This window comes from Bombus huntii, unplaced genomic scaffold (assembly GCF_024542735.1).
Source record: "Bombus huntii isolate Logan2020A unplaced genomic scaffold, iyBomHunt1.1 ctg00000072.1, whole genome shotgun sequence".
NCBI lineage: Eukaryota > Metazoa > Arthropoda > Insecta > Hymenoptera > Apidae > Bombus > Bombus huntii.
This window is the reverse complement of record NW_026099330.1, coordinates 109,444-133,421: the sequence shown is the minus strand read 5'-3', so window position 1 is coordinate 133,421 and position 23,978 is coordinate 109,444. Positions and strand designations below refer to the sequence as shown.

The 23,978-nt window shown below is 34.0% G+C and overlaps 2 long non-coding RNA genes across 3 annotated transcripts; one reads left to right on the top strand and one right to left on the bottom strand.

Annotated features, from left to right (window-relative positions):
- Positions 1–4,640: 4,640 nt before the first annotated feature.
- LOC126876366 (uncharacterized) lies at positions 4,641–17,602 on the top strand. 2 transcript variants are annotated; one of them, XR_007694146.1, is made up of 4 exons: positions 4,641–4,695; positions 4,927–5,073; positions 7,742–7,856; positions 17,122–17,602. It is a non-coding gene; the product is annotated as an uncharacterized LOC126876366 (long non-coding RNA). The 2 variants fall into 2 exon arrangements; XR_007694147.1 differs by lacking the exon at positions 4,927–5,073.
- On the bottom strand, positions 6,608–8,084 carry LOC126876368 (uncharacterized). Its single transcript, XR_007694149.1, has 2 exons — positions 7,924–8,084; positions 6,608–7,851 (listed from the first exon to the last, which is right to left on the bottom strand). It is a non-coding gene; the product is annotated as an uncharacterized LOC126876368 (long non-coding RNA).
- Positions 17,603–23,978: the final 6,376 nt, after the last annotated feature.

Sequence of the window (23,978 nt, the reverse complement as noted above, 5' to 3'; positions counted from 1 at the left end):
TTAATGTCATTATGACGATCGATCAGTTCGTCGAAAACGACAGGACCGAGGAAAAACTGAAGCAAGAAAGAGAAAAGGATAATCCGAACTTATTTAGTGATTAAGCTCAATTAAGCGGTTCAATGTAACAGAATCCTTTATTTTGTTCTTTATTTTTCAAAATACTTCTAATTTCACAAATAAATTTGAAAGACGTATAAAATAATTATATTTAAAATAATATAAATTGATAGTCTCGTGATTATCGCATTCTCAATTTAGTTTTCGATATATTTATCCGCGAATCGACGAACTTTAGTGCAAATAAAATTATTATCATGTAACTACTGTGGGGGAAAGGGGCCGCACCTTCGACAAGCTTGAGAAGTGTTTATCCAGCGAATACCACACGCATGTAAATACACCGTAAATAAGCCGCAATAATTACAAAAGATGAGGTTAGAAAGGAGTTAAGAGTGAAAAATTTGAGTGCACTCGTAGGTTACACGCGAAATGATTAGCATAAAATAATAATTGTTCTATTTCGAAAAATAATATCAATTATCAATTCGTTCAGTATTTGTATAATTAACTTGTTTTTATTTCAAGCAAGCTATTAAAAAGACTAACCCTAACGCAATACATTGATGACATTTACATTTAATTGGTTTACAATAGACATTTCTTACAACCTATACAGTTATGCACGGGACATTGAGTTAGCCCAATTCTCGTTTATATATACTATAAACAGAAGATAAGAGATAGATTTGTAGTGGACTTGGGCAACCAATACTGACCCATACGCTGCCTCAGCACACAACTATAGGCTGACTACACTATAGTACTATCGACAGTTATTTGCGAATATCTCGGATACTAATATATTCAATATAATAATATATTCGGATAATATATTCAAAACCCATCGAAATCGAAGAGGAAGTAATTTTTTTCCACAAGTCCACTCATTATCATATGTTTATCGATGGTTTAATTCAGTACCTATATATATTCCTCTATACATATGATAATAATAAATCTCTGAGATAGAAATACTCGTAGAGTTGCAAGCATTATAGATGTCCGACGTCCAATTAAAAAAAGTTTCACGCATCTCAATAAAAAATCAATAGATAACAACGTACTGCTCCCAATCTACATAGTCCAAGTATTCTCTCATAGCAATATTAGTAACTTACCAAAAATTAGCCGTCTGAATTACTTTAGGGTAAAATGGGGAAAAACCAGAAAAAATTACATGACGCAATGCCACAAATGCCAACTGTTATGTCATATCTCACAAAACTGTAACCTTAATTATCGGTGCGTAAAATATATTGAGTCGCATTGACCAGGCAAGTGCAAAATAAAAAAAGAAGACGCGGAAACAAAGACAAAATCAAACCTGCGACCCCTCCTATCCAACATAAGCTAAGTATTCGAAATAGTCATAAACAACCCCCTAGTCTCCTTCCGCACAAAAAACAACGTAATCCAACACAATCAAATCGGCTTCCGACACAAACATTCCACACTGTACGCAATAAATAAACTAACGTCAGACATCTGGTGGGCTCCCAATGCAAAGCAACGAGTAGCCGCCTGCCTTGAAAAAGCATTCGATATAGTAAAAATTTTCGGCCTTATATACAAAATATGTATTTCTTTGGGCAATAAACGTTATAATTAAAATTAAAAAAGCACTCGTTTTCGTTTGATCACGAAAGTTAAGCAACGCTAGGCACGAATGGTACTTAGATGGTTCACCGTTTGGGAACTCCGTGTGGTATTGGTTTGTTCATTTTTACAATTTTTCTTTTGCTTTCCTTAATAATCTATTTTTAATAATCTATAATATAAGCATCGAAAAAAAAATATTTTAGTACTACGCGACTATTGCCATACATTGTATCATTCTCATTTTTACATACATTTGTTTTTTTAATATTCTTTTTTTCTTGAATATTAAGAGCAATTAACAAAACTACTTACTTCAGCCAACTCTCATACCACGTTGAGTGCACTCGTTCTCGTCCGATCTCACATCATCGTCATTAGCATCTCGAGTATCTAATTACTACGGCTACTTGTCAAATTCTGTAATAATCATATTTGCACTAGTAAATATCTTCTCTATTACATAACAACAATGATTAATCCAAATGAAGATTCGTTACACTCACCTAACCCTAATCATAATGTGAACCCGACATATATATGCTCGAAATAATATATATATTAAATATAGATACAAGCATGCAAATAAATTAAAATAAACGTTCCAGCAAGTGTTTTAAGGAGACTGTGATTTGCCAAAGTTGATCTATCTTCGAATAAAAGGAGTTAGCATGATTTAGCTCACGATTAAAGCAATATGTGTTGACCGGTGTAGAATAAATTGTTGGTTCTAAGACATCTTAAAGGGACATTAAGAGAAAATTGCTGGTTGACATTAGAAGAAGAAATAATACCGTCTACTATTTTATTTACAAATAAGATGTCAAACATTATTTTCTTAATTTTATATAAAATATAAAAAAAGGATTTATATGTTTATGATACCAAACATACTTTTACATGAATATAACGAAAACTAAGACCGAGCATTCGTATCTATAAGAAAATGTTGTTCAGAATCATGATCTCACGATATATTTCAAGGGCATCGAAATCGATGAGCAAGTAGCTCTTCGACAGGTTCACCTGCTCTAATAATGACATTTCATTAAATTTTTAAGACGTCGTATTAAGAAAACGAAAATTTGTTATGCCTATGAAGCGGAGATACACGTTCGCATAACACCGAAGTTATCTTTTTCAAAAAGCACTTTTTAGTTATGACTGATCAGAGAATATTTTCAATCGGAGAAAGGTTCATGCAAATTGAGCATTGAGCATGAGTCTGTACCATTCAGATTTCTATATAACATAACAATACTAAAAAATATGAAAGCAGAAGAACCGATTAAACACCGTATGAATTTGGACATTATTTTAGAAAATGAAAATCATCGAAATGTAGATAGAAGCGATATGCTTAATGAAATAAAAATATTTTGTGACATATACAGTAAAAATTTGTTGTATATAACAGCAATGCAATGTTCGAATATGATACATAAAATTAAGGATTTATTTTCCAATTTTATGTTACTTTAAGAATATTACTAATTATTCCAATCGCTTCTGCAGGGCGTGCTTTCTCTAGATTAAAATTAATTAAAAATTATATACATACTACTATGTCTCAGGGAAGACTATCTAATTGATTATTTAATTTGAATAAGTTATGTGAAAATTGAAATTACGAAGATATAATTATTGATTTTGCACGAAACAAAGCGAGAATAATAAACTTTATGAAATAATTGTACCTCACTAAGTTTCAAAATAATAAACATTTCAGATACGGGTATTTTTGTTAATATGTACTCAATCATCGAGTCATTATTTTGTTATTATTATTACTAAAAACTTTATAATTAGAATAGGAATAAATTTTCGTCAAAGAAAGTTATGAGCTACAGAGGTACATGTCTTTTCTGTTTCTAATTTGTAATGCTATACATGTGTATAATAATATTATTTTGTCAGAGCGAGACTTTTAAATATAATGTATGTAAATATGTAATTTTAAAAATAAGATTTTGTTTACAAAAACTGTTTGTTATAGGACTAGAAACATTCTCGAGGACGTAAGGTTCTAAACAAACGTTCTCCTTTCTTATTGAATGTCAGAGATAGGGATACCTGACACGAAATATCAAGGTCTAATATCGACAGTCAATAAGGAATAACGAATAAAATTTTATCAGCTATTAGATTTTCATACCTTATTCATTTTTCTTCCTTTAGGAAAGACATTTCTTCTTCCGTTTTTATTCAAAATTATTATTTGCAATTGATTTTAGAGAAAAACTTTCCATTAGTCTATTTGCAATAAAAAGATCCTTCCCTTATGAATCTTATGAATCGATTTGCAACTGACAACTAAATTGTAATGAAAGAACATAATGAACGATAAATCCAAATTCGTAATCTAGAATATTGTATTACTGTTACGTGTTTTGAATGTAGGTACACACACATGTAATATATTTTGGATATGCACACATTTATATATTTTATTTTATATACATTTACATATTTTAACATACTATTTACACATAAAATTTCGCATTATAATAATCGTTATATATAGTAATCGATATTAAAATAATTATTAAATATTTGTTTAATTAATCCTAAAATTGAAGTAGAATTATGAAAATGTTAACAAAAGAATTACGTTTAGATTTCATAAGCATATCGCAAAGTGACCGATTTAACCAGCGATCGTACAGAGGTCCCACATGTAGTCCTGAAGTATAACCAATCAGCAAACAACGCTACCTCGTCGTCGACATTATATCATGCTAGCGCATCATCATAGAGTTCAGTACTGTTTAATCTGTTGAGATAAATGTCATGTTGGTATGATCACTAGTTCCTACATGCGAAGTTGGTACGACTTCTAACGACGCCCTTTTGTTTTGGCTTCTGCCACGTGTTAATTATCTGAGAGTATCCGGTGTGTTCATATGGCTGTACATGGTGGTGAAATACAGAATATAAAAACTGAATCTGTGTGAATCAATTAAATATCGAACTCCAAAGCTATTTAATAACAGGGGTAGTGCAGTAACCGAAATGGAAATTATTCTACATGCAAAAGTAAGTCGTAATAACAAATACAGTTTTCTTCTTTTATATTTTTTGTATTTTTACTGCATTTTTGATTTTCATATACATAACCGTCTTTCATTAAAAGAAGAATTTAATTTCTGAAGGATTTTTCATACAAATTTGAATAATAACTGCTATTTTTGTTGTCTTATTTCAACCTTTGTCCTTGTTTGGGCTACTGTATCGCTTATTTCTTTTTAATGTTTGCATTGTTCATAGGCTGTACTAATTTTGTGTAAGTAATTTAGAAATATATGAGGTCTTGCAAATCAAATAATTTGATGTAGGAAATTCTTGATTTTCATAAAATAGTTCTGAACTGCTATGACTGCGTGGAAACGAAGAAGTTCGGAAATGAAATATAGAGTAAGTAAACTTCTTCGCAATCGTATGTTGAGAGAATACGGTACATGTTTCATTTCTCCTTTCGTATGATCTTCTTGTAGACTAATCATGTTTCTTCTAATAATCTTTTATTTCACGTATCTGATTGGCCACAATTTTTTAAGAATAAATTTTTATAAATTTCTTTTTTGTTAAAGTTATTTTTTCTTTTTTAATTTATCTTTTATTACAGACTGTCACATTTCAATAAGAAAAGTTCTATTTATTTAATATTATTTATGTTTATTTCTACATAGAATTATTTATGGCATATTTATACTTAGGCTAAGTCTTTAAATTTGTTGGTTACTGCAAAACAAACATAACAAAGTATTTAAGTTGTTCTTAGATTATTATAATTTGTGAATTTGTCTGAATTGCTATTCTTCTATGATAAAATGATCTTAGCTTAATGCTGCTTTTGCTTTTTAATAAAATTTGTCAGTCCTTGTAACTATTTTTCTTTGTCAGAAAAAAATCACCATCCTATTGTTGTTTTTTAATGAATTTTGTTGTAAATTCTTAATATTATCCAATATATTTTTCTTACACATATTATACATTTTGTTTTCATCTGTTTTGTATTTTATGCTATTTTCTGCATTCACTGATCGTTCCTGTCTCCCAGCTACTCTAACTTTGATTATCCTTTTAGTTATTAATAGCAGTTTCATATGCAAGAAACTTTAATTATTTTTTTCTATATTTTTAGCATATTTATATACTTCACTATAAGTAGATTATTCTATTCTTTCTTTCTTTTATCCAGCAAGTATTTGTGTTATTTCTTCTATTATTGTTCAGTTTAAATTTATTATTATTTCTGTACCATCGGCTTCATAACTCTATTTGAGTTTATTATGTGTGTATTACTTTTTGCAATGTTTTCCTGTCTAATTATGAGTTCTCCCATGTTTGCCAGTTTTAACATGTAGTTTATGCCTCATTTTATTATTTTGTGTTCCAAGACTATTCCTATTGCTTTTAATCACATAATCTGGCATTACATGGTATTTCAGTATGTATAATATTCTTTTTAGGAAATGTGTTTGTGTTTTATCTATTCTTGTTGAGTAGTGGAGAACCCATATTCTTATACCATATACCTACACTGTGTATGGTTGACTTTGTCTTTATGTCAGATTACCATTAAAGCATTAATTTCTGTCCATAACATGAATGTTTTCGCTATAATATAAGTTGGGCTATATATATTTTTCCACTCGTACAAAATACCAAAAGTTGCCTTTGCCAAATCAATTTATATATTGATCACTACTTGTGAAACAATTGATCACTAAACTCAAAACTGTTATTTTTCGTTCTCATATTCATTTTCATATTCATGAAATAACATTAGAGGATACAAACAATGACCAGAAAAGAGTGATGCCCTCAAACAAAGTTTAATCTATTTATGTTCAATTTCATTTTGGGTTCTTCTACTTTATCTCTTATTTACAACCTTTTTATAATAATAGTTTTTCCTCTCTTTTCTTCTTTTAATTTTGTCTGACTCTTCTATTACCTCACTTTTTTTTGTTAGTTTGCTTCTTTCTTCTGCCCATTTTGCTTTGTTCATCTGCTCATTTTCTTTTCTTTTCTCCTACCTTTTTCTATATTCTGGTATCTTTCTATTATAATATAAAATCTCTCTTAATTAATGATAAATTTTTCTTACCTTCTTTAATTTGTCTTTCATATTCTTTGTTCCCTTCAACATTATATGTACTTTCTGTAGGATTTAAGGTTTGATTTAAAATCATTTCTTCATTTCCTTTTTTGTATAACTTATTTTCCTTGCTCCTACTTGTTATTTGTTTTTTGTCTTCTACTGCTATTTTACACTTTGTAATTTATTTTAGTGACCTTTCTCTTGTGTTTCTTTCTTATTGTTATGGTTACCGCTGCCCTCTCGAGCTTCTTTTATTTTGCTATAGTTTCCTAACGTCTGTCTTACTTTTTCTTGATTTTTTACTAAATTCACTGTCAGAATTTGTATTTTCTTGTTTTCCTTTTATTACACTCTATATTGTTTCCTTAATGTCAATGGCATGAATTTTGCAATTTGGCCAATTGTGGAAATTTACAACTAAACATGAAAAGCAATTAAATAACTCCGGAAATCAATGTATCTGAAATTTTCTTTCAAACCTTACTTTTCATACCATATTCAAGTGTAATTGTGAAATCAATTTTAATTTTTATATCCTTATTTTGCATTATACATCATATATATATATATAATTCTTTGTATCATAATAATATAAAGAAATGACATTTTGATAAATAAACTAAGGAAAATGACTACTATTTTTGATATTTATATATGAATATATATTATTTTGTCATGAAATTCAATGCACACCTCAATTTAAACAAAAAAAGAAAAGGATGTAGAATTTGTTACAAAAGCGGAAATTTTTCACATTTATGCTCCAGGCATGAAACCCATGATATTTTCTCTTCACTTTTTAATTATATTTCCAATTATTTCGATTTTTCTAAATGCCCTTTCACGCATTTTTGCACACGCTATCTTTCCCTTGTTACTATTTCTGTTAGAATGTTAAATTATCTGTTAAAATATTACATTGCCTGTTAAAATTTAAAAAATTGAAAAAAAAGTCTGTTAAAATTCATTTTTTAGGAAATTTGAAGAGTTCTCGTTGCCAGAAATTTAAGGTGAATGGATTTTGTGATATTCAGGCAAACTGACTCCCGAGTAAGATAAAACTTCATAAATTCTTTCCTATGGTGCTTTGGTAAGTTCGTTTCTTTATTCGCTTTTAATTATGGAATGCATTATACCATTTAAAGAAGGTGATAAACTCCATGTATGCGTTATGTTTTCTATGCGTTATTTAAAATTACAAATGAAAAGAATACGTTTCATTTTTGTTTTGTTATATACATATTTGTATTAATGGGATCATAATTCTTGGGATCATACGATACCAATATTCTGTTTTGAGTGAACCCAAAAAGAAAACAGTTTACCTCGCGACGTTTATGAGGTTGAAATTCTGAAGGTAGGTCTCTTTTATCTTTTCTTGTGGTTCTTACAGCTGAGACCTTTGGATTTTAACTCGTAAACAAGTTCGCTTAATGTGCGATTTATAAATATTTACATAGAACTGTCCAGTCAATAAAGTTGTTTTCTTCCTGAAAGGATAAACTGGCACGGTCGAATTACGATTTAATTCTTAGCTCGCGTGCTAACGTCGAAATATCTGCACACGCGAGGTTTTTGAATAATTTCTATCGAATTCATTTTCTTTGAAGATTCTCCACCGGTACAACATTTTGGGACTAACATTTATATTTGATAAAATATTACCAACGCTACCGTATAACATGGCTAAGCGCAAAGCAAAGATAACTTTTATATTATCATTGTTTGAATTGTATGTATTGGGAGAAAGATTATTTATTTCCATTATTACCTTCTTCCCTAACCAATGCCTCATTTTCTTTCATAAATACAAATTTAATAGATCGGCAATAAAATATTGACGAGGGTTCAGATTTTGACCACAGCACTTAATTATATTCATCTAAAAATCAAATACAAACAAAAGCAATTACAAACAAAAGTTCTGTTTCAGATGAACTTTGTGTAAAGTGACTTGGAATCCAGCTTTAACTGGTTTAAAACATGCATGGATTATACTCTTCGCTATTCCTAGGACATTTACAAATTATTGTGTTTGTCCTTCTCAAGTTAGAAATTCCACTTTTTGTGAAAACGCTATTGTAATTATCCGAAAACAGTTTATTTAACATTATTTGGCGTCCTTTAGCCTTGTGCCTATTCGTTTCTATACATGACCAACATATTCTTTCTTTTAAACAACAATGTCTTCGTATGGATTAATGTCTTTATGTGTTTCGCTATCTCCATCTCCAATACATGTACTATACTTGGCATGATGTTTCTTTCCTGATCTCATAAACATTTCTGTGATGACATAAGTTTCCACTTTATCAGCACTGATATGGTTTATAGTGCAATTATCTTTGTCACCTTCATACTAATCATTGTACTGTTCTGTGCCCGTTTTATTCTCCCATGCAACGCTGCAAGATTGGGAAACCTAGATTTTACAATTATATCAAGCACATTCTTACTGTGTTTCCCGAGGAGTGTAGCAAACCCGAACGAAAAATTCAATTCTCTCATTTTCCTGGCGTTCTCTCTTCCGAAACGCTAACTTTTATTCTGTCTTTTTCGGTAGCTCTCGAAATTGGACGATTAGATACCCGTAAGACAACAGAATGTAAATTTTCCGGACAGCCATAGTATCTATTGATAGCCGATCCCTGAAAAATATCCATTAGCCCACAAAATAAATTTATCTTTTCCATTCCGTTCTCTAAAAGTCGCCAACACAATCCTGCGATTTATTTCAGATGACTTTTGGTATGGATTGGCATTGCCAATTAGTGGAGATGAGTTGAAAAATTTCATCCAGTACTCACACTTACTTGCAATTTTGGAACCTAAGCCGCGGTTTCTGGTTCTAGAAGATTGAATTTTCTTTTGCAATTCTTGCAAATAACACTAGTCGCTATCATCGAAAATACAGCAACAAAGTTCAAGATATATTAACTAAGATCACTTGCAAACACTTCATTGTTATCTCTATTTTACAATTTTTTAGTTGATACGCTTGTTATTCGGTTCAGCAACGTGTATCATTCGAGTTACAGTTGATGTACACGCAGAACGCCATATTAGACCTGATGCAATTTTCGTGAACCCATCTGCTGCTATATACGTACTGCAGCTAGTTCTCATTACGAACGCTATCGCTATAAGGTTCATTTCATATCAAGCATTCTGTGCAAAGCAACAGTAATGTGTAATGTTGCCAATATTGAATCGCTTCTTTAAGAGGAAGGCATTCGAGATAGATTGCTTTCATCTTTGATTCTGTTTGGTTTCAGTTTTCTTGAGAAGTACGCAACCGGGTGCAACATACCGTTATCTTGGGGTTGTTTTAAAACGGCTCCTAAACCATCACCATTTGCATCTGTATAAATGAATATTTCTTTGTTTTGCTCATATGTTGCTAGGGCCGGACTTGAACAGACATATTCCTTGATCCTCTGAAATGATTTCTCACATTCTTCATTGCAGATGAATTTGACATTTTTCCTTAATAAGTTATGAAGTGGTTCCAGGAGTTTGCAGGCATCTTCCATAAATTTATAATAAAAATTAATTTTCCCCATTAATTGTCTTACATTCTTTTTTGTTCTTTGGGCGTTCCAGTTCGCCCAAGTCAAGAAATGTTTTTTCGGCTTTCAGCCCTTTTTTTCTCTTTTCCAAATCGCTTTCTTCCTTCCTTTAAATTTTTTAATCCTTTTTTCTCTTTTTCTCTTTTTCTAGCTATCTGCACGATAGGCTAATCATGTCCACACATAGTTTGTTTCTACAATGTTTAATATAAAGAGAATGTCCCGCGAATGTGTACGAGAACATATGCCCAGCGAAGTGCACTGGTACCGATTCTCTAAACTGATAGATTCGAACGGACTTGAAGTGACTTGACGACTAGGCAGATAGAAAGGAGCACGGTGTTATCGTTCGACGCTCTCTTAAAGTAGGCCGCGGGACGACCATGCAATTTCAAAAACTCGTCGTTCTGTCGATCACCCAATGCAATCCATGTCTTCATGACTTCAGCAGTGAGTGTTGGAGTAAGACGCCTTATCAGTGCATCGGTTGGCAAAACAGTTAAAAGACGCTTTATGAGAGATCCAAACATTCTGTTGATGGTGTGCATGAATATATAGGCTCCAAGACAGACAACAACGATACGAACTACAATAAGCTAAGTCTATGAAGGGAAGCTAAACGCTACGATTAAATTTTACAGATAACTCACACTTCATGGACATAACCGGAATAAGTTGCGATACGACGTAAGAGATCATATAATTAATCTAATGAGCAGTGCTAGTTAGTTAAACCATCAGTCCTCAACATTTATGCAAATTTCATGTACCCATGTTCTCGTTCGACCTGGCTTTTACATTGTTCCGAGATGATTGTTACAGTGTTCCCTCTTTTCTTTGTTTTTTTCTTTACTCTTTCCTTTGCTTGGCAGATAGATTTGATTATTATTTGATTATATAAATATAAATGCTGAAGGCTTTGCATCCTTAGACATCACTGATAGCGTTCCTACGTCCTTAGAAGTGAATAGTAGCGTTTCTACCTCTTATGATAATAGGGCTTACTACACAATGTTGATCGCCTGTTGGTCTGTTGGATCCTCTTGTATTATTCTTTTATTTTATTATTGCTTAGTTCGTGCCTTTCGGCTTTGAATGAACTTTCGGTTTTACATCTCTTACATCTCTTTTCCACTCTATTCTATTGCACTACCTTGCTAATTTTACCTCTAAAAACTAAAAGTAGAAACTACAAATTAGCAACTAACGACTAAAAAACTATTGCAACTTTGGTCTTTAGCCTCCTTGCTGTGCATCCTTCCTGTCGTTTGCCCTTCTCTTCTCTATTATTGCCTTCAGTTCTGTTAAACCTTCTCCAGTCTCATTTAGCGTTTTTCCTATGTCCTTTGGTCCTCCCGTTATTTCACATTCTTCTATTACATGCCTCAGGTCTTCTTTCCTTCTACATAGTCTGCATCTTTATCTCCCTCTTCTTTCTAGTATTCCCTTGCTTTGATCTCGTTTCCGCATCTGAATCTTGCCAGTATTTTTCTGTCCTTCCACTTCATCCTCCCTTCTAAGTATTTTGGTAATTTTTCTTTGGTTATGTTTCTGTAGTGTATATTATACTTGGATTCCTTTATCCTTTTCTCCCTCTCTTCTGCTTCTTCCTTTCTTCTTTCTTCTATAATTTGGTCTGCTGTCATCTTTTCTTATTCCTCTCCTGTTTCTATCTGTATCCTTCCCATTCTCACATCTTCTAGTCCCTTCTTTCTCTTTCTTGTTCTTTTCCCTTCATGGCCATGAGGTGGGATGTCGTGATAGGTGCGGAAGAAATACTCAGATGTATTCAACAATCAATATTTATTAACAGTAATATTCGATGAGTACACTTGTACTAATCCCCATTTTCCTCATTTTCTCCTCCAGTTTCTCTCTGTTTAGTCTGTCGAACGCCGCTCTTAGGCAGGTATATAATTTCCCTCTTTCTTCACCTATGAGGTGGATAGGTCGTGATAGGTACTGAAGGAACATTTGGATATGTTTAACAACCAAGATATTTATTCACACTTATGAGGTGACAGTCCGTGAAGGTGACCGTCCGTGAAGATGACCGTCCGTGAAGGTGACCGTCCATGAAGGTGCCCGCAAGAAAATACCCTTGATTTTCAACAATAACGTTTATTAGACTCTTAACAATTAACAACAAATAACGTTTAACCACGGTTAACGTTTAGCAACAATTAATAACAAGTAACGATTAAAACTGAACTCTCAAGAGTAGTTTTAACGACTCGTTTCTCTAATTGTGTTTGCTTCTCTTAACCTTTCGCACTTCGCGGCTCGGGGCAAAATGAATCTTTTTGGTTCAAAACCGAACAGATTCTTTCCTTTGTTGCCCCTCGATATCCCCACTACGCGCGCGTTTATCAGAAGTCCGCGACGGTTGCCACGTATGCATTCTAACGAACATTCGGCGAAAAAGTCGTAGGGATATCGATGGTACATTAGGCCTGTCGGCCTTACGCTTTGAAGGTATAGCGCTTTGTGCCGCGAAGCCGTTGGAAATTTCCGTCGTCGAGTGTCGCCACATCTAGCTGCTTGTCTGTGATGTGGTTTATTACATAAACCGTATCGGTCACTTCTCTTCCTTTTCTGAATCCGAATTGGCTCTCTCCGTTTCTTTTCAATCTCTGCCTTCAGTCGTTCGTCCAGTATCCCTGCATGGTAGTGAGTGGTACCATCCGCTTGATGCTCCGATCGAACGGTAGCCGTCCGTATGATGCGTCTGCGCCGGGTTGGACCTTGATGATTCTGCCCAGTGGCCATTGCATTGGGGGAACGTTGTCTTCTCTGAGAATGACGATGACGCCTTCTCGTATGTCGTGACTGCCCTTACTCCATTTGTTTCGGATGTTCAGCTCGTTCAGATACTCTCGATGCCAGTGGCGCCAGAAATGTTTGAGTTTTTGAATATGTTGCCAGCTGGAGAGACGATTGGATGGAGTGTCCCTGAAATCTCGTTCTCGGAAACTTGTTAATGAATCACCGAAGTGACCGAGAGTAAGGACAAGAAGATCGTTTTGGTCTGATGATATTGGAGTCAGCGGACGGGAGTTGAGGATAGACTCGATTTCAATGATGAGTGTGTTGAAGTTTTCAAATGTTAAGAGCTCGTTACCTACGATACGTCTGAGATGTGGTTTGAAGGATTTCACTGCAGCCTCCCACAACCCGCCGAAGTGATGTGAGTTGGGAGGAATGAAGCGCCATTCGATCCGTCGGTCGGTTAAAAAGGACTGAACCTTTACCTTATGATCGTCGGACTGCAGAAGGTTTCAGAGCTCTCGTAATTCGTTGTTGGCGCCAACGAAGTTGGTACCGTTGTGTAGATAGAGTAGTAAATCGGCCGATTTGAAAGCCTCGTCTCCGATGCAAGGAGGTAATTTTGTCTGTGTTCTCCATTGGTATAGTAGATTGTGAAGACAATGCAATAAACGAGCTTACCTCGTGGTTGTGAGTTTAAATGTTACTCGTCACCGTGTGTGTCTCGTTTGACGTGTAAGACGTGTTCTTGCGGAAGTTGACCCTCTAGTTGTTGGCGCGAGGCTGCGTGGTTGCGTTCTTCAACCACCGGGTTATGCCTCTTCAAAAAACTGATGGACTCTGACGTTACTGACTTCGCTGGAGTGGTAACGCTTCTGCTGCTGTTTGTGTTGGATTCACGTGGCACTGTATGGCAGTGGGTGTCACTGGCGTGCACTTTTCACTTGACACGTGATCCGGTTCGAAGGACCAAAATGATTCGACCGGTTACGTGTTCACACTTTTCACTTGCCACTGAATCCGGCTCAAGGGACCAAAATGTTACGATCGTTCGCGGAGAGACGCGGTCGCTAGGAAAACGCGTCAGCGAGAGGCGTAAATTCTCGCTACGATTCGGTTAATCGACGCCGCGAAATAGTCGTTCCCCTGTTTCGATTAAGATAATAGAGGTGGTTCAATGAATGTAACACTGTATAATAAGTTATAAATCACAATTTATTCCAACAACTTTGTAAGGAAGATAGTTACGCTGGTGCGTATGTATAAGATAAGTGAGTGGCTGCTCTACGGGTGTAAGCCCGGTCAAAAGATGTTGACTGTTTGAAAGATGGAAAATCAGTGCAGTTCGGTGACGATGCTGTGGTGGAGGAAAGCTAAGGATGGGTGTGTCTAGCTCATGGGACCATCGGATTTGTTGGTGACGATTTTGGCTAAGAGAGTGAGGGAAATAGGCTTCGTTGTTAATTGGTTATTTACTATGGTGATGGATGAAGAAGGATGCTAACCGCCCTCGAGATAAATTCCTGAGATTTACGGAGGGCACTTGAGACTATTGAGGGTACGCAGTAACGATCCGAAGACATCTGGCTGCCATCTTGCCCGAGGTGTGTGGCCTGGTTTAGAGTGTTGTCCGACGCAACATCTTCTCTCTCCTCCGTTATTTTCTCTTCCTCTCTATGCCCCGTTTTTCTGCCCTCTTTTTGCTCTGTCCCTTCTAAAATTTCCATAAAGTGATTTTTCCACTCTTCTTCGCTTATATCCTCATCTATACCATCTCTACTTCTTCTGTATTTATTTATATATTTCCACGCTTCTTGTTCTGTTTTGATCCTCTTTATTTTCTACATTTCTTCTTCTTCGTGTCTTTCCTTTTTTTGTTTACACCACTGCTTGAATGGCTTTTTTCCTCTGTGAGCGCTTCTCTGCTGCATTTTCCTTTCATAAACTTTGTCATCTTCCTTCTCATCTCTCTTTTCCTTTCTTTCCACTCCTTGTCGTACCACACTTTCTCCCCCATGCCCCATTTCCTTATCTTCACTTTCTGCTTAGGCATTGCTTCATTTATCTTCTTTTTGATTTCAGTTCACATTTCCTCTACTGTTCTTCCCTTGCAGGTCCAGCCTTTACATTCCTCCAGGTATTTTTCCACACTTTAGTTTGTTCATTCCCTTTTCTCCTTCTCTTCTTCTTTCTTTTCCTCACTTGTTGTAATTCCTGCCCCCTATTTCTATTTCTAACGGCATATGGTCCGACCCTGTTCTTTTTCCTACTTTCATGTCGATTATTTCTTCTGTCGTCTCCTGATTTCCAATCACATAATCTATTACTGAGTTTCCTCCCTCCCCATATATGTCCACTCCTCCCCTTCTTTATCTCTTCCAGTGATTATCATCCAGCTTCTCTCTTCCAGGTACTTTAGCAGAGTTGCATGCCCAAGTACTTTTCTAGTACTGTTCTATCATTGATCCACGTAGGGCAGTGGTACAACGCATGCTCCGCATCATTTTCTTCAGCATTATAATCCCAGCATCTTGAGTGGGCCTCCTCATTAATAGCCTTACGATATACGTTAAATATTCCATGTCCTCTCAAGTTCTGCATGGTAAAGTCTTCAATATTCCTTCTGTACTTCTTTTAAAAATACAAGCGTCATTTATAAGTCTCCTTGTCCAATTATCCTCCCTGTAATATCTCCATTCTTCTCTCCACTTTTTCTCCATACGTTCTTCCACTGTCCTAATCCTTTCTATAAAAATTGAGGCGGTTCCTGACCTAGAACGGGTGTTATATCGCTCCTGTTATTCTACCCTTCTTATCTCATAGTTTTCCGCCTGCAGCTGTGTTTTAAAATATATCGATATAGTGCCCGTAAGCATACACAGTGCTGACACGTGTTGCTTGCTGTCTCCCGGTTCCAGCAATTCTGTTGTCGTTATTTTTAAAGATCAAACTACGTTACGTTTTGTTTCTTTCGTCGTGAGTGTTTGTTGTTTTCTTGATAGTTTTGTATTTTTATTTTGTTTACCCGGAGTTTGTAAATAAAGTCCCGCGGGGCCTTGTTTACTTCTGTGATCACGAATCTTCGTGTAGTATTCAGGCCATGCCAAGTCGTAAATACGAACAACGTCTTCCTCTAATATCTTCCTCTAGCGTTGACTTGCTAAGAGTATTTTTATTTGCATATTGTTTCAAAAAATTTACCAATATCATGTTATTTAAACACCTATGGACCATATGCAGTTACCATTACTTCGCATAAATCAGTATAAACGTTATTTTGAAGTACTATTATATCATGTGTCACTGCATAAATCTTCTGATATTGCTTCAGCATTTCTGTTGTATACAACAGTATTGGTGTGCTGTTTTAATCGAGATTTTAGTTCACATGGAACCTAAATCACAAGAATAATAAAAAAAGAAAAATGTTACTTGCTTCCGGAAACGACGAAATAAACCACTACTTTTATGGCGTTTACGGGCCCAAATTGGAAAATGTGGACGAATTTTGGATCTATGTTATTATCGTTTTTGGCTGAACTTTGCTTTAGGGCAAAACCAAAAATTAATCACTTTTTTGCAGTCTATCAGTTTTCAAAACGGGGAAATGTAAAATTATGTAAAATTTGTGTGGTATTTTACACTTTATTTTAGCAATAAATTGGATTCTGGATCTTTCAATGAGTACCGTTTATGGAGCCACTGACTGCGCGTGGATGGTAATCATTTTGACCTATTGAGTCAAACGTGTTTGATTACATGTATTTTGTATACATGTATTTGGTTACATGTATTTGGTTTTTCATTCTGACGACTCAAGGACACTTGTATACAGCAAACCCGGATTAGTTCGATTACTTTTTTTTAAAAAAGGCTGTAATATTACTGTTTTTTCATACTCTTTTTTTGTTTTCGGCAAATTGAAGTGTTGCATAAGTAATCTATGAATTGAAATATTTATTCCTTTTTTTAATAAAAATCATTAATATTGCAAGTGCCTGGTCTTATCCGTATGTTCAGGTTAGAGAGTTCTCCCATTACTGGTGAGATCCACCTTGAAGAACGGTAAAACCTGTTGCTATTTGATGCGACCGGTACACAGGTGCTGAATCTTCTTTGGAACATGTACCCACCAATTATTTCTAATTTTCCATTCATCTTAAAAAAGTGGCAAATCCGAAAAATCGGATATCCACCCTTAGGAACTCGCTTTTCAACATCGTTTCAATCATCGATCTGTAATAGAACTTTATTAAGTAAACTTATTTAAGTATTTTTCTACAAGTCTGTGCATGCATCCTCCTTTTTTTCCCAGAGCTGCCTTTATGCTCTAAAGAAACTTGGTTACATTAAGTTGAATCTCGAGACAGTTCAGTAAAAGTTCGCGTGAACGGCGCATTGCAACAATATCAGTGTCAAGGCCTGTAGGTAACAGTTTTTTCCAATGCGTCCAAAGAATTCATTTGCGTTTTTTCACCACTGCGTTGTTTTTTCGCTCTCTTTTTATCGTGTTATGCACCTTTTCGCAGTTATCGAATATCTTGCCGCAGCGTCATTTTGCGTTTTCTACCCGTTCTTGGCACATCTTCAGCGAAACATCTCTCTTTGACTGAATCACATGGCATTCTTTTTTTTTTAAGCTAGAAAAATTTACGGAATGTCCAGCTGAACAAATTGTAAACTACAAATTATTTATTATTTATTATTGCTTAGTCCGCGCCTTTCGGCTTTGGACGAACTTTCGGTTTTACATCCCTTATACCTATTTCGCTTCTTATATATCTACCTCCCCTCTTATCCATTCTATTATATTGCACTCCCTTAATTATTCTATCTCTAAAAACTAAAAAACTAGAAAAAACTAAAAACTAATGACTAAAAAACTATTGCAACTTTGCGCTTTTGCCTCCTTGCTGTGCTTCCTTCTTGTCGTTCCGCCCCTTCTTGTATTACCCTTCTCCTCTCTATTATTGCTTTTAGTTCTGTTAGTCCTTCTCTAGTCTCTTTTAGTGTTTTTTCTATATCCTTTGGTCCTCCCGTTATGTCACATTCTTCTGTTACATGTTTCAGGTCTTCTTCTTTCCTTTTACATAGTTTGCATCTTTTTTCTCCTTCTTCTTTCCAGTATTCCTTTGCTTTCCACATCTGAATCTTGCTAATATTCTTCTGTCCTTCCACTTCATCCTCCCTTCTGAGTACTTTGGTAATACTTCTTTGGCGATTTTTCTGTAATGTATGTTATATTTGGATTTCCTTATCCTTTCCCCCCTCTCTTCTACTTCTCTCTTTCTTCTTTCCTCTATAACTTGGTCTGCTGTCATCCTTTCTTGCTCTTCTCTTGCTTCTATCTGTGTCCCTCCATTTCTCACCTCTTCTAGTCCCTTCTTTCTCTTTCTTGCTCTTTTCTCTTCTTGGCCATTTCCCCAGTTTCTCTCTCTTTCCTTTATGCACTCCTTTGCTAGTTCCTTTTTTGATACTAAGGCTTTCTCGTCATACCTTGCTGCTCTTTTTAATGCTTTTTTTTGATTTATGTTAGCTTGCATTCTTCTATCAATATATATTGATAGAATTTGGTGTTGTCATATCTAAACCTAAGATCAATTTCACATATCTTCTTTGTATTCTATCCAGTCTTTCTTCCATATTCCAGCCCCATACCAAACCGAAAGTCCTCAAACTACAAATTAAATAATAAAAAAAGCATCTTTCTGACTCCCATTTTCGAGAGCTTATATTTTCCAGGCATTGCAGACAAGGAATATCCTTTTTTTCTTCGCTGAGAGATCCTCAATCTCTATAGTTCTCTTAGTTCTCTACTGCTTACCATAACCAATAAAATATTACCGTTATTATTCCAAAGTAGATTATAAATACCGATGAAAGTAGCGCAAGTGTTCTAATATATTTAAAAAACAGTTTCACAATAAATATTGCAATAGTTCTTTACAAAAAACCAAGAATTATGCAATCGTTGACTTATCTTCCGACGATGGAACTCGTTCTTTCTACATTTTTGACTTGTATGAGTATGAGAATTTTTTGCCAAAACAAATGATATATATAGTATCGTTCAATTACTGATTACATTGATATAAACTATCTTATACTTTTATTTGCGATATTTTATACATAAAAATATTTCTTGCATCGTATCGTACAATTTTAAATTACTCTCAGTGTTATAAATAATTCTGTATGATAGTTATGTAATTATTTCATTCTGATCGGTTGTAATTAATTGTAGATGATTCTCATATATAAAAGCACTGACACAACAGATGATGTATAGAGGTTGTGTTGCTTTAAACAAGAGACATCCTACTTTTTTACATTGGTTACTTGTATTTTCCATTTTTTCTAGTAATATTATTATTCGTTATAGTGCAACCTGACACTACATTTGATACAGACTACATCATGACGCATGTTAAGGACTCCAAGGGGAAATGTTAACATGTTCTACAAGGGGAAATGTTACATATATTTTATAAATTATATATATATATATATATATATATATATATATATATATATATTATGCTAAACGCACTGGGAAGATCGCTGTCATATGTTGTAGAATATTATATGATTAATATTATATGAAATTTATGGAGGGAAACATAATAGAATCTTGTTATATCTCTTATTAATTGCTATTGACGTGTTTTGATAGCAGAGTAATAAAGTACAAGTCTACTCAATATTTTATTGTTTTATTCCTTAATGAATTTTGGAAATAAGTCTTCCCTCATTTGTTAGTAGAAATGGAAAGATAACAGTATAATTGCTTAGAAGTTCTACGAAATATAACACAAACAAGAGCAGAGAGCAATCGCTTTGCCAAAAATTTGTTTGCTAAAATAGTAGATTTTGCGATAAACCGTTCAACGTATTTTGCAGCGATATAACATTTGCAACACTGCAACGTTAGATATCATTCACGTCTCAACGTAAAGAACAATGTATAGAATTCATAAAGATACGTGCACAGTATACAATGCAGGAAACATTAAAGAAAAATTGTACTTAGCGATGAAAAAGCAATCCGTCTAGATGGACGGAATTGTAGAATATGCAAGAAGTTTCTAGCCAACAATGTACTATATATTATGTTGTAATTTGTCGTATATCAACATATGTTGGAAAATCTATAACAAATCTAAAGATATTGATATTGGTCGAGAACTTTATGCAGATTGACCAATGACACAGCAACGTGTTTTGAACTTGCAATATCTATTTATACGATGAGGAATTTGAATAGTTTGAAGAACTCGTACTCAGAGTAATCAGGCAATAAAAATAAATGGTGCAGTACAAAACGATCATTAGTAAAAGAAAACGAAGAAAACATAAAAGTGAAAAGATTAGAAACGATAAACTTGCGTTTTGAAGTTTGAGACGGAAACGGAAAGAAGATGCATGTGATATCATATGTGAAATCAGATGACCACGTGAACAGAACACGCGAAGGAAATGGATCCAATTATTGCTGTCAGATATACAATGCAGTACACATCAATTTTCTAATCATGAAGAGGAGATTTTCATTATTTCACAAACGAATACATTTGTATACTTGGAATCTAGAATTGTGCTTTATCTGTAAAATATATGTCCAGAATTTTAACATATTTCTCTTGATACAAGGATTGTACAATGTAATATAGTAACAGCAATAAGAAATAATATCAAGTTTCAATTTGGATAAATGAACAAATGAAACATTTGCTTGCCTAATACTTACAAATAAAGCTATACGCAATGAGATCGCAATCAATGGAAAAAGGTTGTAAGATGCAAAAGCTTCTGGAAGAAAGTTGATGAACATCTCAAAAACATTCAAATATTGGATATCTTAAACATGTCCGCACATTTATCGAGAAGTAGGTTGTTCATGACACATTTTCTATAGGCGTATTTGCATTTTGTTGCATAGAAAAATGCAATTCGCATAATTTGATCTCCAGTTGCTGAACACGAGCACAAAATTTCACCGCTATGATTACAAACAACACACTCCGTAATTTCTCCATACAATAATCTTTGTACCGTTGGAAACTAACTATAATAATATTATAGGTGACAATACAATCAATACGATACAGTGCAGCGGATGCAGTGGATGCTTTGTCAACAGCTATGTTTCTCACCAAAACACAGATGTCGAATTCATTCAAATTTTATAGCAAATGTCAGTATTATTTCAGAAATAATATAAATAATAAAAATAAAAAGTAAATAGTTTTTAAAAGTTTATAATTGAATAATAGAAGTATCTAATGCTTCTTTCTTCTCGGGCTTCTGGCGACAGTTTTATTCACAAATCCTTCGAGATTTGCAAATATGAAATTACTGCATTCAAGACTGTCAGTAGACAACATGCAAAGAAAATCTTGAAGACAAACAATAAAAAAAAAAAAAAAAAAATTGACACAGTCAACACAAATAAAAAGATCATTTAAGTGAAAACATATTTAGCGTTTTCACTCAAGGATGAAATCCTTATATAAAAACTACAACTCTGCTTATAAGTGCAATTTCAGCTTGGATTTAAGGATCCTGTAAAATATCCTTTTTAACATCCGAATCTATTGAAACAATCGCCTCATAAAAACTTCCTTATAATATATGGAGCATATTATCCTGAACATCGAGAAGCTTTTTGTCAAGTGTTCTACCAATTTCTTAAACTCAACTCAGTTTGTGAAACTACTTAAGCAAATGTTGCATCGCATTACGCTAGTAAATTTAGATGCCCAAAATTTTATCTATATGAACGTTTGCTGAACTCGATGTATTTATTACCGTTATGAAACATTTGCACGCTTTAATAGGAATACTCTTGAGATGACGATGCGTAAAGAAAAATGTATCAGAATTTCTTCAATCTCTTTAATGACCGAATGGCGAATACGTATTGAAGTCGTGAACAAGTATCCGCAAAAGTGACGACACGTTCAGACAAGATTGCTCGTTAGGAATCAGTGCAAAAAATGAGTCTCTAAGTAGATAGAAAAAGAAGAGGGAACAGATAGAACACAAATATCACAGTCATCCGTGTTGCGTGACGATTAACTATACCGTCCTTGAAGAATATTGTAACAGATTCCGGTGTATTTGACAATATTATATTTCGTTGTATACTATTTCATCGATCACTTATTTCCATCAGAACAGACAGAAGAACAGATACTTATCGTGATCTTAACTTCAGAAAGGAGGAACTTCCTGTGATATAAATTCGGAGCAGGAACATATATGAACCTGTGTCATGACTTCTCCATTGTTAAATTAAACGTTGTTTAATCTAAACGAAATTTATATTCGAAAACGTGGCAAGTAAGAGATGAAACAAAACGCAATTTTCAGAAAAAAATTTAATTAATTTAAGCAGTGAATAGAATTAGTAATGATATAGTGCTATAAACAGTCATAGATATATCAGTTTAATATATGGAAGATAAGAAAAGCATGTTAGTCGCATTGAACGGAGAGATCCTTTCAACGTGATAATGTTCGATACACTTAAATTTACTGAAACTATTATCTTTTTGAAAATATTCAAACCTTGATTTGTTTCGCAAATTTAACAGATCTGAGTATTACGGAAAGTGTTCGGATAGATTTAGTCAGGAGTGTTTTCACAAAAGGAAGTCAATCATTTCAAGCAGTAAGATTAAATTCAATTATGAAGTTCTAGGAAAATAATATAATTTAGCAGAAAGATATTCGAAAACTAAGTATATAATTGAAATATAATAAATATCTTACAAGGGAACTAAAACATGAAATATTATAAATAGCGAATAATATATTCGTTCTACAACACATATTAAATAACGTTTCATATAATTTTGTTACCTCCGGCTTACATTCTATTTATATTTTCCTCTATAATTTTCACAACGTATTTATGAGTTAAATATATTCTCATAATCTATGTTCTACTAGCGATTTTCTATATGTTCAATGAGGTGTGCAATATAGAAGATGTATAGAAAATATATGTTTTATTTTTCTACAGCTACAAACTAGAATATCGAGCATGTTATCTCTTTCCTACGGATTGCAAATTGATAAATTGTAATTAATGAATTGATAAATTGATAAATTGTAAAAGCATCACGACTAATTTCACCAGTCTAGCACTTGTTCAAGATTTGTCAACCTTCGAACGAGCAAACGCAGATGAACTGTTACAGTAGCGAACACGCGATAATGGAATGCCCGAGCGAGATACACCCGAGCTTTATATTTAGTTTTATTGTGGATCCAATCTTCATCGGTCCTATTTATATAGATCTCGATTGTTCTGGATTACCTGGAACGTAGTGTAACGTCCATACAGGTTACTGTGTCTGTTATTGATAACGTCGTTCCCCAAAGGCTGGTCATGTGTTCAAGAGTACTATGTGCGAACGTGTTCTTGAGCAAACTTCTTCGGCAAACTTTTATGGCCGTTGCTCGCGAATACTGGTAGTTCACGTTTTCAGACCCCACGAATTTTATCCTACGTACCTAGATAATCTGACTAAACTCGTGTCATAATGATATAATAAGAAATGTGAGAAAACTCAGTAATTCAGTATCAGATGAATGATGTTAAAAGATGATCATTCGGGTTTTTTATTTATTACGGAACGTCATGAAGGAATGGGAAAGAAGAGATGTATGTATGAAAATTATAACTAAACGGAAGTATTCTTCTCCGGAATAATCAGTTTTTATAACTTTAGAAATAAACGTCTTATTTTTTAATATATACACAAAATGTCTTTTATATATGTCGGAGATGAAAGGACATCGAGGCCCCCCCTTTGGAACTTCGGGATAATCCCCTAATACCGTAATCTAGATTCTATCATAGTCGTAAT